The following is a 15,881-nucleotide window of genomic DNA, read 5'->3' as shown; positions in this document are numbered from 1 at the left end:
CAGTCCGCTTCAGGTCCCGCGTAATTCCCGCCCCACTGTGGGCGGTCGGCCATTCAGCATTCCTGCACCAGATCTGTGGAACTCTATCCCGCATGGCCTCTGCCTCATCTGCTTCAAGTCAGGTCTTAAGGCTATCGTTGTCGACCATGCCTTCAATTTCAAATGCCCTCATTCCCTCACACGGCCCTATCTCCGCCAACTCCTTCAAGCCAACTGACCCAACCATACCATTACTCAACAAACGCCGACAGCTTCATATCCCACCAGCCTCACCCGCCCCACCACCAAACCCCCACCCACCACCAATATACGCCTCTCTGGGCGAGATTTCAGTCGTTATACACCTCGTCTTCCGGAAAATCATTTCAGAGATCCTGTGTCTTTCAAAGAGCCTCATACTATTTGAGTCTTTTCTTTTAGTCATCCTCCCCTCCACCCAAACGCGCACATCAACCCTCCCAACTATCCGCCGCCGTCTTTGCTCGCGTGTCCACCCAGGAAACTTATTATGTGCTCACGAACCTTTAGAAAAACCGAATTGAATTTAATCACTACTGTGAACTGTGCTGGAATATCAATATAGCTTTCAAATAATCTGTGTGTCGAGAGCTGAATTAATTGTAAACATTGCAGACAGTGTCGGAGGAATTCCTTCTGTGTTACAATTGCAGTGAGTGTTGATTGGGCTGATAGTCACCAATGGATGTTGTCTTCCAGTTTGACTTAATGTTTTTTCTCTGAGGTTATTTTTTCCGGACGGCAATTGCTTATGTTGACCATTTATAATATTGTTGATATATGAACTTCTCAGCAAATGTCCACACACATATAAGTGTATCTCATTGGTAGCTCTTGAGGCTGCAGATCGAGAGATTCTGATTGAAATCCAGGAGTCACCTTATCTTCCAATAATGTCACTTTCAGTCACCCATTTCGCTGGTTTTAAACAATCCGTTGGTTTTTTTTAACGATTCAGCTGTTTGAAAACGATATTATATGCACAAAATCATCTCACTTGATTGCTCAATCATTGCCAGGTCAGCGGCACCACATGCTTTCACACCCCAACACCTCGTTATTTCTCTGGTTTCCTCATACACACATCTCTGCCCAACTCCTGCCCTCAGCCAACACTTGGCTACCATCTATGTCTCTGCCCATCGGCTGCCCTCAACTGAAACTCTCCTTTCTTGTGTGTCTCTGCCCCCCGCCTGCACTGAGCTCACACTGTACTTTCCTGTGTGTCTCTGCCCACCTCCTGCACTGAGCTCACACTGACCTTCACTGTATGTATCTGCCCATCTCCTGCTCTGAGCTAACACAGACCTTCCCTGTGTGTCTCTGCACACCTCCTGCTTGAGCTAATAATGTCCTTCCCTGTTTGTGTCTGCCCACCTCCTGACCTGAGTTAACACTGAACTTCCCTGTGTGTCTCTTCCCACCACCTGCACTGAGCTAACACTGACCTTCCCATTGTGTCTCTGCGCACCTCCAGCACTGAGCTAACACTGACCTATCTGGTGTGTCCATTCCCACCTCCTGCACTGAGCTACCACTGACCTTCCCTGTGTTTCTCTGCCGACAACCTGCACTGTGCTAACACTGATCTTCCCTGTGTGTCTATGCCCATTTCCTGCACTGAGCAAACACTGACTTTCACTATGCGTCTCTGCCCACCCCCTGCACTGAGCTAACACTCACCTTTCGTGTTTGTCTGTGCCCACCTCCTGCACTTAGCTGACCCTGATCTTCACTGTGTGTCTCTGCCCACCTGCTGCACTTAGCTGACCCTGATCTTCACTGTGTGTCTCTGCCCACCTCCTGCTCTGAGCTACCACTGACCTTCACTTTGTGTCTCTGTCCAGCTCCTGCACTGAGCTAATACTGACCTTGTGTCTCAGCGCAACTCCTGCACTGAGCTTACACTGACCTTCACTGTGTGTCTCTACCCACCTCCTCCACTGTGCTAACACTGATCTTCTCTGTGTGTCTCTACCCACCTCCTGCACTGAGCTGACACTGAACTTCCTTGTTTGTCTCTGCGCACCTCCTGCACTGAGCTAACACTGACCATACCTGTGTGCTTCTGCCCACCTCCTGCACTGATCTAACACTGACCTTCCCTGTGCGTCTCTGCCAACCTCCTGCACTGAGCAAACACTAACCTTAACTGTGTGTCTCTGCCCAATTCTTGCACTGAGCCAACACTGAACTTCACTTTGTGTGTCTGCCCGACTCCTACACTGAGCTCACACAGACATTCAATGTGTGTCTCTGCCCACCTCCTGCACTGAGCTTACACTGACCTTCCATGTGCGTCTCTGCCCAACTCCTGCTCTGAGCTAATACTGACCATTCCTGTGCGTCTCTGCCCACTTCCTACACTGTGCTAACACTGACCTTCCCTATGTGTTTCTGCCTAACTCCTGCACTGAGCTAACTGTAACCTTCCCTGTGTGTCTCTGCCCACCTCCTGCACTGAGCAAACACTGGACTTCCCTTTGTGTCTCTGCTCACCTCCTGCACTGAGCTAACAATGAACTTCACTATGTGTCTCTGCCCACCTCCTGCATTGAGCTAACACTGACCTTCACTGTGTGTTTCTGTCCACCTCCTGCACTGAGCTAACATTGAGCATCCCTGTGTGTATCTGCCCACCTCCTGCACTGAGCTAACACTAACCTTAACTGTGTGTCTCTGCCCGCTTCTTGCACTGAGCAAACACTGAACTTCACATTGTGTCTCTGCCCGTCTCCTGCACTGAGCTCACACAGACATTCACTGTGTGTCTCTGGCCACCTCCTGCACTGAGATATCACTGACCGTCACTGTGTGTCTCTGCCCACACCCTGTACTGAGCTAAGACTGAACTTCCTTGTGTGTCTCTGAGCACCTCATGCACTGAGTTAACATTGACCATCCCTGTGTGTCTCTACGCACCTCCTGCACTGCGCTAACACAGACCTTCACTTTGTGTCTCTGCCCACCTCCTGCACTGAGCAAACACTGACCTTCACTTTGTGTCACTGCCCACCTCCTGCACTGAGCTAACATTGACCTTCACTGTGTGTTTCTGCCCACCTCCTGCACTTAGCTGACCCTGATCGTCACTGTGTGTCTCTGCCCAACTCCTGCTCTGAGCTACCACTGAGCTTCACTCTGTGTCTATGTCCACCTCCTGCACTGAGCTAATACTGACCTTCCCTCTCTGCCCACCTCCTGCCCTGAGCTAACACTGACCTTCTCAGTGTGTCTCTACCCACCTCCTGCACTGAGCTAACACTGACCATCACTGTGTGTCTCTGCCCACCTCCTGTACTGAGCTAACACTGAACTTCCTTGGGTGTTTCTGCGCACCTCCTGCACTGAGCTAACATTGACCATCCCTGTGTGTCTCTGCCCACCTCCTGCACTGAGCAAACACTGAACTTCACTTCGTGTCTCTGCCCGACTCCTGCACTGAGCTCACACAGACATTCAATGTGTGTCTCTGCCCACCTCCTGCACTGAGCTAACACTGACCTTCCCTGCGTGTCTCTGCCCACCTCCTGCACTGAGCTAACACTGACCTTCACTGTGTGTCTCTGCCCACCTCCTGCACTGAGCTAACACTGACCTTCACTGTGTGTCTCTGCCCACCTCCTGCACTGAGCTAACACTCAACTTCCCTGTGTGTCTCTGTCCACCTCCTGCACTGAGCTAACAATGACCTTCACTGTATGCATCTGCCCACCTCATGCACTTAGCTGACACTGATCCTCACTGTGTGTCTCTGCCCACCTCCTGCTCTGAGCTACCACTGACCTTCACTTTGTGTCTCTGCCCACCTCCTGCAATGAGCTAACACTGTCCTTCTCTGTGTGTCTCTACCCACCTTCTACACTGAGCTAACACTGACGTTCCCTGTGTGTCTTTGCCCACTTCCTACACTGTGCTAACACTGACCTTCCCTGTGTGTTTCTGCCCAACTCCTGCACTGAGCTAACTCTAACCTTCCCTGTGTGTCTCTGCCCACTTCCTGCACTGAGCTACCACTGACCTTCACTTTGTGTCTCTGCCCAACTCCTGCAATGAGCTAACACTGTCCTTCTCTGTGTGTCTCTACCCACCTTCTACACTGAGCTAACACTGACCTTCCCTGTGTGTCTTTGCCCACTTCCTACACGGTGCTAACACTGACCTTCCCTGTGTGTTTCTGCCCAACTCCTGCACTGAGCTAACTCTAACCTTCCCTGTGTGTCTCTGCGCACATCCTGCACTGAGCTAACACTGACCTTCTCTGTGTGTCTCTACCCACCTACTGTACTGAGCTAACACTTAACTTCCTTGTGTGTCTCTGCTCACCTCCTGCACTGAGCTAACATTGACCATCCCTGTGTGTCTCTGCCTACCTCCTGCACTGAGCTATCACTGACCTTCCCTTTGTGTCTCTGCCAACCTCCTGCACTGAGCTAACACTGACCTTCACTATGTGTCTCTGCCCACCTCCTGCAGTGAGCTAACACTGACCTTCACTGTGTGTTTCTGACCACCTACTGCACTGAGCTAACATTGAACATTCCTGTGCGTCTCTGCCCACCTACTGCACTGAGCTAACATTAAACATAACTGTGTGTCTCTGCCCACTTCTTGCACTGAGCAAACACTGAACTTCACTTTGTGTCTCTACCCGACTCCTGCACTGAGCTCACACAGACATTCACTGTTTGTCTCTGCCCACCTCCTGCACTGAGCTAACACTGATCTTCCCTGTTTGTTTCTGCCCACCTCCTGGACTGAGCGAACACTGACCTTCCCTGTTTGTCTCTGGCCACCTCCTGCACTGAGCAAACACTCACCTTCACTGTGCCTCTGCCCAACTCCAGCACTGAGCAAACATTCACCTTCACTGTGTCTCTGCCCACCTCCAGCACTGAGCTAACACTAATCTTCCTTGTGTGTATCTGCCCACCTCTTGCACTGAGCTAACACTGATCTTCACTCTGTGTCTCTGCCCACCATCTGCACTGAGCTAACACTGACCGTCCCTGTGTGTCTCTCCCCACTTCCTGTACTGAGCTAACACTGATCTTCACTCTGTGTCTCTGCCCACCATCTGCACTGAGCTAATACTGACCTTCATTGTTTGTTTCTGCCCACTATGCTAACACTGACTTTCTCTCTGTGTCTCTGCCCACCTCCCGAACTGAGCTAACACTTTAGTCACTGTGTGTCTCTGCCCACCTCCAGCACTGAGCTAACACTGACCTTCGGTGTGTAACGCGCCCTTTCAGTGTCACTAACGCTGTTGACATTCGGTCACAAGGCACCAGTTTCTGGAAAGCTGCCTCTGTTACTGTACCTCAATCAATCTCCATCTCTCTCCTGTCTGCACTATGTTACCAAATCGCCCTCCTTTCCTAACCCTTTCCCAATGTATGGTCTGGTGTGAAATGCAAGTTGTTGTTGATTCACAAAAAAACATTTCCCCACCGGACTTTGATTGGCAAACTCTGAAGTGATATTTTATGCTAACAGGAGAATATATTGAGCCCAATTGTTAGCTTTGTCAGTTTATTTCCTTCACTTTAATGGAATCGATTCTGCAATGATGCGAGAAGTTGAGGTCAACGGGAACGAAATCTTCACATGTTTTCATCACATCTACAACGGAGTTCAGTTCATCAGTTGAAATAACGTTTTATGTTTTTTTGGTGCATGATATCTTTGTATTTTTCCAGCTTTACAAAACGGTAATTATTTTCATAGTGTCTGTATATTATGCGGCTCCAAAGAAATCAATTGAATGATTGCTTGTTCGTCAATACTAAAGAATGATATTTTATAATAAAATATAAATAAATGTTCCCGCCAGGTTTCGAACCTGGGAACTTTCGCGTGTGAGGCGAACGTGATAACCGCTACACTGCGGAAACTCCTGTGAATTCATTAATGTTGAGACACGAAAAAAACTTAAATACATTTACACCGAACTCTTGGATCATTCACAAAACTCCTGCAATTCGGTGATGAGATGCAACAGCTGAAAGAAAATTGGATCTTCCGAATGCGCGTTGGAAAAGTGGTGTATAAACTCGGAAACAGGAGGTGAGAATAGCTCAAGTTCTTGCAGCCGTGAAGCGAGTGACATCGTGTTTAAATTTTTCAAATCATTGGCACCTGATCCAACAAACAAGTTTAATTGCTGAAAAGTTCTTTCAAAGGCGTTGCAATGGGTCAAACAGTCCATGAAATCTCCAAAGAGCTTTGATTGAACATCAGTTCAGCGAAACTTGTAACTGTTGATTGGCTTTTAAAGGTTGTGCTGTTTTACTCCACAAAGTTCAACAGATTGTCTGATTGTGACCCCACTTCTCCATCACAGCAATAAACAAACTATTAACATAAGTAGTGAGCTTGACATTAGTTGGTGAGTTTTGCGGACAAGGCCCAACCCGGGATAGCGCGACCGAGCGCTCCCAGGCGCTGAATTTAAGTTCCAGTCTCTTTGGGGCCGTGGATTCCAATCCCTCCGCTGTCAAAGGCTCACGATCGTGTCCGTCTTTTACATCGACCGCGTCGGATGTGTTTTCTGAGCAGAAAGAGCTGTGTGTAGAAGGCAGGTCACGTGAATAAAATAGCGGATGGTTACCTCCCATCACGTAACTACTATTTCGAACTGAATTTTAAACTATTCTCCGAAAAATATTGTCCCTAAATTAGTCGCTGATTTGATCCTAATCAAGTTTTCAAGGCATGTGCACATCATTTAAATGTGTTTTATGGCCGAACAAGGAGCTGATGCGCAAAGCATCCTTCAACATACAGTGGTCAGTGTTTCCATCTATTTGCATTCAGAGTTAACCTTTGTATAACTAATTTGCAGGTGTTGTCATGACTTACCGGCGCAGGGTTTACCTGTGACAGCAACTGTGTCAATCAAAACCTCCACTTTTCTTCCAAAAATGTTCACAGAAGTCTCTGTGGCGCAATGGGTTTTAGCGCGTTCGGCTGTTAACCGATCGATTGGTTGTCCAATCCCACCCCGGGTCGGTCCTCTTCTGTAAGGAACATATTCTGCTTCAATCTTTATACGCAGTTTTGAATAATATCATGAACAACTTCGTAATCGTTTGTAGTTTTGTTTTGCTTTCGTGACAACACCAGTTACGCTCGGGACCTACTCTACTCAAACAGTCCACAACCTCAGCCATCGAGGCGCAGAGAGGTCGCAGATCACCAACGAGTTAGATTAGAAATTCAGGTAAGAATCCATTCAGGACAAAAATCAGAAACCCAATCCTGTCTCATTTATAAAATACGTACAAGTATTACCTGCCCAGCGTTTGCTGCTCGTACTATCTATGAGATGATAATTGATCTTAAATGTTGGAACAATATTTTCTACAATAAAGTTCAGATTGTCTCAATTATTCACCTCTTTAATTTATATTAGACGTTCTGTTTTACAGGAATAAGAGAATGCACATCCAGAGCAGCAGCGAATAACATGTTAATTCTATAAACATCATTGCACATCGTTTCTTGTGCATGTACGTGGAGGCAGGTGTTCAGCTGTGATCCTATAGTGGTCAGTGCTCTGTGCTTTGGCCGCAGTAACCTCGGTCCGAATCCGAATCACCGCAATCCCCATTGATTTTGCTTTTGACAATTTTAAAAACATGTTTTAACGTTATCTGAGTGCATAATGCATCTGTATTCGAAATTGTCTCTTTTTGCATTTAATCAACGATAATAATAATGCTTTGATAAAGCGCCTTATCATGTCTCCTAGACGTCTCCACGCGTTTTACACAATATACTGAAACGTGAATTGAATGTATACATTTTCTCTGAAGAAAAGCTAGATTACTTCTACTAAGTTCTTCTCCGGTGATAAAACAATTGAGGTTACAGTTCAGCATTTCAGCAATTCGCCCATCATATTTCTTCACTCAACACTCCTTCAACCACATTAGAATTGATGGATCAAAATTTTGAAAGAAAAATATTGTAACAGATGACCTACACTGAAATGAGCCCGGAGTCAGAAACGCGTCATCACGCTGATAGCAAGGTGGAGCCTTCCAATCATTGTACCTTCACATGGGAATTCCTGTGTTTGGAATGGTTTACCAAGGAACAGATCCTGTTTATTTAGTTCCAGGGACTCTTTGGAGAGGTTTGGCTGGAATAAAATGATTGAGGACTGCAGAGTGTGACGACGGCACTGCTGGATGATAACCAGCTAACATGACAACCCCGACAAACGAACACACCATATAGTGGGCGTTTTAGTGAATCAAGTCTATTTTTTATGTTGTTGCCAAAAATTCCTTGGAGAAAATTAGACATTCAAGGCACGGCTGTTTGTTACGGGCAAATTGGTGTAGAAATTCCGCAGAAGTACACTGTATGACAGGAGCCGGGGGTCACTATGTGACAGGAGCCGGGGGTCACTGTGTGCAGTGACAGGATATGTAAAGGCACATTACTGTTAATGGAAGGAGAGGTATAGAGGGATTGGAGGGATGGAGGGAGCAATGTAGGCAGAGAGGTGTGAGAGAATGAGGGAGAAGGACATCTAGTAAGGGAACGAGCGAGAGAGAGGGTGATAGGGGTTGGGGACAACAACAACAACAGCAACTTAGATTTGTATAGAGCCCTCCACGCTGGACAGGGTCTCAGAGCGCTTTACAGTTTCGCATCCCGGAAACGGGCCAGTGGGGAGGGGGGAGAGGTGACCAGACGCTCGGTCGAAAAGTGAGGTCTTCAGTAGAGACCTGAAAATGTGAGGGGAGGGGGCGAGACGTAGATCGTGAGGAAGGCAGTTGCAGAGCCTCGGGGCAAAGTGGCCGAAGGCACAGCCGTGGATGGTGGAGCGGAAGACTCGGGGGAAGAGGATGAGACGAAACCAGGAGGTGCTGTTTTGAGGAGGGAGGAGGTCAGATAGGTCGGGGGGTGTAGGGAAGTGCAGTGACTTGCAATCGAGGATGAGGATCTTGGAGTGGATCGTCTCTGGGATAGGCAGCCAGTGCAGTCTGGCCAGGACTGGGGGGGAGGGTGGGGGGAGCGGAGTTTCTGCGGGACATAGTGAGGGAGGCTGTCAGCGACTGGGAAGGAGTGTGTTAGGGGGTTTGGTGGGGGAGTGTCCGGCAAATGATGTTTACTAATGATTACTTGCATAATAATCTGCATTAATCGACAGTGTGTAGAAAGCTCAGATCACAGTAGATGATCAGTTATGGGGCAGCGGCGGTGGGACACACTGTAAAGTGAATTGACTGTATATTTGTGGGCGAACGCGGCAACCAATTGCGCACAGCAATGTCCCACAAACAGTCGTAGATTGAAAATGTCCAATTTATTATTGTTTTTGGTTCTGGAGGGATTATTATTAGGCTCTGTGTGGAGTAAGGAAACTTGCCCAAGGTTTTCCGCTGCCTGGAATTAAACTCCGATCTCTCACTTGCAAAGCGAGTGCTCTAACCACTGGGCTACAGGACTCCATTAGAACAAAGTTGGATCATTGCTCAGGTANTTTTTGTTATAGTTAACTGCNTTTTTGGGGTGACGTGTTTCTAATTAGAAGTATTTATCGATTGTATTTTTTTTTGATGAACTTTTCTGCGCTTAGAACAACAACAATATGACCTTTGTTTCGCTCCTTTCGGAAGACCTATTTGACAGTAAAATGTTGATAAAACGCTTTAAAGATACGTTGATCATGTTGTCGGGCGCCGTATCAGACGCGAGGATTAACAACAATATTTATTATTATAGTAAAATGCAGTCTGATGTCACAAAAGTAAAAATAACCAGTCCAGATATTCACGACATTGCTGTAATGTGCGTTGACGTTTTGTCCTCTCGGCCTCACAGTAATGTGGTTCAGCGCTCGAACGGTTTTGTCCGACACAGAGTGCGATGGAAGGAGAATAGTTCAAACCAACAGCCACTCGCGAGGCCCTGACCAGGAAAACATTTTCATTGGCCTTTTTTTTTGTGTTCCTGCGGGAAGAAAAATGCCCTATAAGGAGATGGATATGAGTAAAGAAAATTTGTCTCACACACCGTGACCACAGGTTCGTTTACAGCTATTGCAGCTGCAAAGCACCGAATACACAGTGTGTTGCCCTTTTCGCTCTCTCCCTCTCTCTCACCGCACACCGCAACCCCCACTAACCCTCCAATCCCCGCACACCCCACAACCTCCCGCCCCCCCACCCCCCACCCGCCATGTGTGCTTTGCAAACTCCTTCAAGTGATTTACTGTAAACCCAACTACCAGCTGCTGATCCCTGACTGTCCTCCTGACGCGGAAGACGCTGTAATAATGTTATTGTAGTTATGACCGTGGAGCTCTGCCACTTGGAGCACTCCAGTGAATGAAGTGAATTGGATTCCCAGCAGGACGGGACTTTAGCGAGTTTCGCTCTCGACACCCCTGTTTACGTAAAGAGAAACCTGGTTGTTTGTTTGGTCATTGGTGGATCACTTTCCAGGGGTAATAATTTCTTCCAAATTAAAGTAATAGTCAGTGCTTTTAGGATACAGCTGTGGGCAATTGGCTTCCGTACTTTGCACGTAACACGTAAAAGGCATTTCACTTTACTAAAAATCTGAACTAAATAATGGTGAGGAACAATACTCCGTATTCTGTGAGACGTCTCGGAAACGTTATGAGCGGCTATATCAGATGCAAATATGATTCATATCGTCATTGTCAAGTGTTCTGAGGAAGTATTTCTGAAGAAAACGAGGCTATCAATTGGCCCCAACATATATGAAGTGATTGAATAATTTTGCTTGGAGGATCTTTGCCAGGTAAAAAGGCAAAGATCGTCTTTTTCTTTTCAAACGGTGCCATGAGATCTTTCCCGTCGACTTGAACAGGCGCAGATTCTCGGTTTATCTTCCTTTAAGATGTAGGAGCAGTACGAGGCCATTCGGCCCCTTAGCTGCACCGCCATTTATTAGGCTGATTCCCTAATCTAATTCAAATTACCCGCCCTATCCCCATATTCCTGAATCCCTCTCGTCAACAAGTCACGCCTATCAATTAAAGGTTGAACAACTGGAAGATGAACCCTGAGTTACGTTGGATGCCTAATGTGCTATTGCTTATCAATATTTCTCTACCAAAAGCTACATTTCCTACTCTTAATAATTTCATATTTCTCTTCTTCTCGTCCCTATAAATTATTTTAAAAAACGCGTTTCAACATTCCCCAATGATTGTCTTTTTCTCATGAGAAAATGAGCTTTGGGATGTCCTCCAGACGTGAAAGGCGCCCTATACATGTAATTTTGCTGTTGTTGTTCTTTTGTTGATGACGAGAAGCAATGAAAGTTGCTCAGTCCCTGGATTCTCTGCGTGCGTTTCAACAACGCCTCAAATTTCTTTTGGATCTCTTTTTTTTAATGTGCGAGGATTATTGCTTTCCAGTATGTTCCCTGATGGTCTAGTGGTTAGGATTCGGCGCTCTCACCGCCGCGGCCCGGGTTCGATTCCCGGTCAGGGAAGCATTTCATTTCGCTTTTTCGATTGGTACCGACATTTGCCTGTGTACAAAAACAAGCAGATATGTCCTGCAATCGCAGCTGCGCTTCACAGCACCAATAATAATAATAATACTTGCATTTGATATAGCCCCATATAGCGTCTTCGAGACGTCTAAAAACTCTTCACACAATATAGTTTAAAGTAAGTTGACTGTATATTTTTGGGGGAAATGATCTGTTTTATTCAAATCAAAACAGCCGATAATCGTTTCCTTTATTAAAGACACAAATCAGGACAGTAATCACATATAATATCCGGAATTGGTTTCAGAACAAATTAGTTCAGTTAAAATTTGATTTGTTACCGCACTTCAACTGAACTGCTCGGTATAAAATTTCTCCTGAGCAAGTGGGTGTCCGGGAGATTATGCCACTGCCTCAAAGTTATGTTGCAGCAGCAGATCGGTTGAATTAATTGAATAACGTATCTGTCTGTTGTGCGGAAAATGCACCATAATATGTCAGTCACAAGTTTTCTTACCGTATATCAGTAATCAGAGCTTCCAGTGACTCACTCAGTAAGTCAGGCCGTTAGCTCAGTGGGTGAGAGCGCGGTGCTAATAACGCCAAGGTCGCGGGTTCAATCACCGTACGGGCCATAATTTTAATTGCGGCCCATTATGTTACATTAGCTGCAGTGCTGCTGACAACAACAATAATAATATTTAAGCTGGAGTTTGTGATAGCGCCTTATCATGTCTTCAATATCTCTCAAGGACGCTTCACGGAATAATAATAATAATAATCCTTGCATTTGATATAGCGCTTTTCACGTCGGGAGGACGTCCCAAAACGCTTCACAGAACACACTGTGAAGTCAACTGACTGTTTATTTTTTGTGGGCAAACGCGGCAGCCAATTGCGCACAGCAATGCCCCACAAACAGTCGTAGTTTGAAAATGACCAATTTATTATTGTTTTGTTTTGGAGGGATTATTATTAGGGCTCTGTGCGGAGAAAGGAAATTTGCCCAAGGTTTGGCCCTGACCTGCCTGGAATTGAACTCAGGTCTCTCGCTTGCAAAGCGAGTGCTCTAACCACTGAGCTACAGGACTCCACAATGTAGAGTAAAGTGATTTTACTGGCTGTTTTGTGGCTGAAATGCAGCTGGTAGTAGCAGCAACAGCAGCCCACAAACATTTGTGGATCAACGTGACCAATTTATTACTACCACTGCTTTTATTATTTATATTATTGAAGGGATTATGAGCCCAGAAAAGCGATTCTTCAATCGACTACGAACCGTGTTCAAATTTACTAACCTTCTAACACTGATACTAATCTTCCCTATCAAGGTTGCTGGTTTTATTGCTTGTGTTCGTTCGTACATGGATATGTTATTATTTTCAACACCATGATCATTGTTATCGTAACAATAATAATAAGCAACAGACTATTTGATCAAACTTAACAACGTAGCTAAACATATTCACCAGACAATTCGTAAACAATTTGATATTGACGTAAAATTCAACTCGTATTAACATCAGTCAGGGAATGTGATACAATTAAGCAAATTTACAGCAATCTGTGGTTTACAATTATAATATAATAGTCCTTGCATTTGATACAGATACATTAAACTACATGCAGTCAGGTCAATCAGCTGTTGCATACCAGATATCAACATGAATAAGTAATTAGAATTGACATACAGTGTGATTTGCTGTAAATATCCCAAATAATTACCATACGAAAAATAAGGAGATGGAGAAAATCTGGAAATATATCGATCTAAGAGTTCAATGCGGACATAGGTGGTAATGTAAAACAAATATTGCTATTGTCATCGGTGCAATAGGGACTATTATACAACTATTCAACGCGACTTGACGACATAAACGGTGATATTAACCAACCACAAAAAGTAGCTGTTTTTTGGAAAATTGTACATACAGTGTTAGACAAAGCCATATCCATTCATATGTAAAGTGACAGCATTGTTGGTGTGGCTAACCCATTAATATGTATTAAACAAACGATGAACATTTTCATTCCACATAATAGAAAAGTTATCACGACTTTTTGGTCACCCTATTTACGGAATGCCTGAATCCCTGAATCCTATATCTCTAGGACTGTGTTTGTGATAATGAATGGAAATCAAACTTAATCGAGAGTGTGTGTCTCTGCTAACCTCCAGCTTCTACGAAATCACTTGGAATAAACATTGCATTAGGCATAGAATATTATTCAAACAGTCTATTGTGCGTTTGAATATTAATAATTGTTTCATTTGAAACAGTGTTTCATGACAACTTCGAGTTTTCTAAAAACGCTTCGCTGAATATGTGGCAAAAGGTATGGATTGTGTAGTTTCTGGGAGAAAAGACACTTGGGTCAAAAGAACGTTTTACCCTCAATATTTTCTGATTGACACAAAACAATGACAACGTGGTTTAATTTGGTAACAAGCACTAAATTGAATTGAACCCCGATCTCCCGCGTGACAGGAGGCGGATACTGACTACAATAATAACGAGGAGTCACATTGAAGCATGTACTTTAATTCCACCCTGTACACAAGTGACAAAAGGTTAGAGGTAGGATGTGCCAACTATTGTAGGGAAATTATCACCCAACGAGTTGTTCGGTTCTGCAATATATTACCTGAAAGGCAAGTGAAAGCCGATTCAATAATAACTTTTCAAAGGGAAGGTTTTGGTTATTTCGGGAGGACAAGACTACAGGGCTACGGAGAGAAAGCGGGAAAGCGGGATTAAGTTGGATTGCTCTTTTCGGAGCCGGCGCAGACATGGTGGGACGAATGGCATCATTCTGTGCTGTATGGTACTATTATTCTATGACAAAACATTTTTCCTGCGACTCAAGCGAATTCCGTTGTTACTGTCTTGTTGAAGCCAATGGGGTAACTTGGACGTGTAGGGGTTGGTCCCGTTTGATCTCAAGTTGTTGAAATATTAGCGAACAGAATACAATAAAGTGAAAACAGTGACAGGATGAAACAATTTATTGCACCTAATATATTCTCCTGTTTACAATGATGATCAGTTTGGAGTTTGCCAATCACAGTGAAACAGTGGCCAACCTTTATATTTTTCAACAGCAACAACTTGCATTTCACACAAGGCAATAGAGTTGGAGGGTTAGATGTCGAGCTCCAGGAGAGACTGATGGTGAGTACGTGAGAATGGGGAAGCTTAACACACATCTACAGCACTAGCCTCTTGTGGGCAGTATGGCACACACAATCAATACACTTGCCTCCAATGGGCAGTGCAACACATGAGCAGTTTCTACACTAATCTCCCTTGGGCAGTACAAAACCCACAGTCACTGCACTAACCTGCTGTGGGCACTATCTTGTTGTGGGCAGTATGCGTACACAGTCACTACATTGATTTCCTGTGGCCAGTTTAACACACAGTCTTTACATTGGCCTCTTCTGGGCGGTGTAACAGATACAGATACTACATTGATCTCCTTTGGGCAGTCTAACACACAGTCACTACACTGACCTCTTGTGGGCAGTATAGCTGTATAGACAGTACACTGGGCTCCTTTGGGCAGTCCAACACATATAGTCTCTAAACTAGGCCCCTCTTTGCAGTTTAACACACATAGTCACTGTACGACGCTGCTTTGGGGAATGCAACGCACACACAGTAACTACACCAGCCTACTATTATGGAATCATGTAACATATTGGCAAGCGCGCACGCCTCGCTAGGGAGAGGACACGGGTTTAATTCTCAGATAGGCAAAATCTTAGGAAAATTCCATTAATCCACCCAACCGACTCTGTTTATCAACAGTAAGTAGGAACCAGCTTTCAATTTAATATCTCAGGGCTAAAAATCCCTTCAAATAGACATGTCTCGAAATTGTGATAAGGCGTTGTGTCAAACGCAAGGATCCTTGGACAGAGTGAGGCCACAGGAGATGTGAGGACTGGACAATTCCCAGTGTCCATTTCCTGGATCCTTGTGAGGAGAGTCAGAAAGTGTGCGATAGAGAGGGAAAGACAAACAGGGAGAGAGACATAGAGAGAGAGAGAGAGAGAGAGAGAGAGAAGAGAGAGAGAGAAACAAACAAACAAAAAGGCAGAGAGGCATAAAGAATATGGGAGCGAGAGAAGGACATGAATGTTGTTCCCACATGTCCTGCGACGAGTGTTTTGGAAATTTTAACTAATGTTCCAGCACTATGTCGGTTAAAAAACACAGGAAGTGGAAACATTACATAAGGACCAGCAGCTCTGAAGTCGTCCATGACATAGTTTCCAGTGAGAGGAAAGAATTGTAGAAGAATATATTTCTTACAGAAGAGGATCTTCCCAGTGTGGGCCTGAACCACCAACCATTCAGTGAATAGCA

At 45.2% G+C, this 15,881-nt stretch overlaps 1 non-coding gene across 1 annotated transcript; it reads left to right on the top strand.

Moving 5' to 3' along the window:
- The first annotated feature begins 11,433 nt into the window (after positions 1-11,433).
- On the top strand, positions 11,434-11,505 carry trnae-cuc. The gene has a single exon. It is a non-coding gene; the product is annotated as a tRNA-Glu (tRNA).
- The last annotated feature ends 4,376 nt before the right edge of the window (positions 11,506-15,881 follow it).

The sequence above is a fragment of the Callorhinchus milii genome, unplaced genomic scaffold (genome assembly GCF_018977255.1).
Source record: "Callorhinchus milii isolate IMCB2004 unplaced genomic scaffold, IMCB_Cmil_1.0 Scaffold866, whole genome shotgun sequence".
Classification (NCBI taxonomy): domain Eukaryota; kingdom Metazoa; phylum Chordata; class Chondrichthyes; order Chimaeriformes; family Callorhinchidae; genus Callorhinchus; species Callorhinchus milii.
Note: the sequence above shows the minus strand (reverse complement) of the source record. Positions and strands in the feature narration are given on the sequence as shown.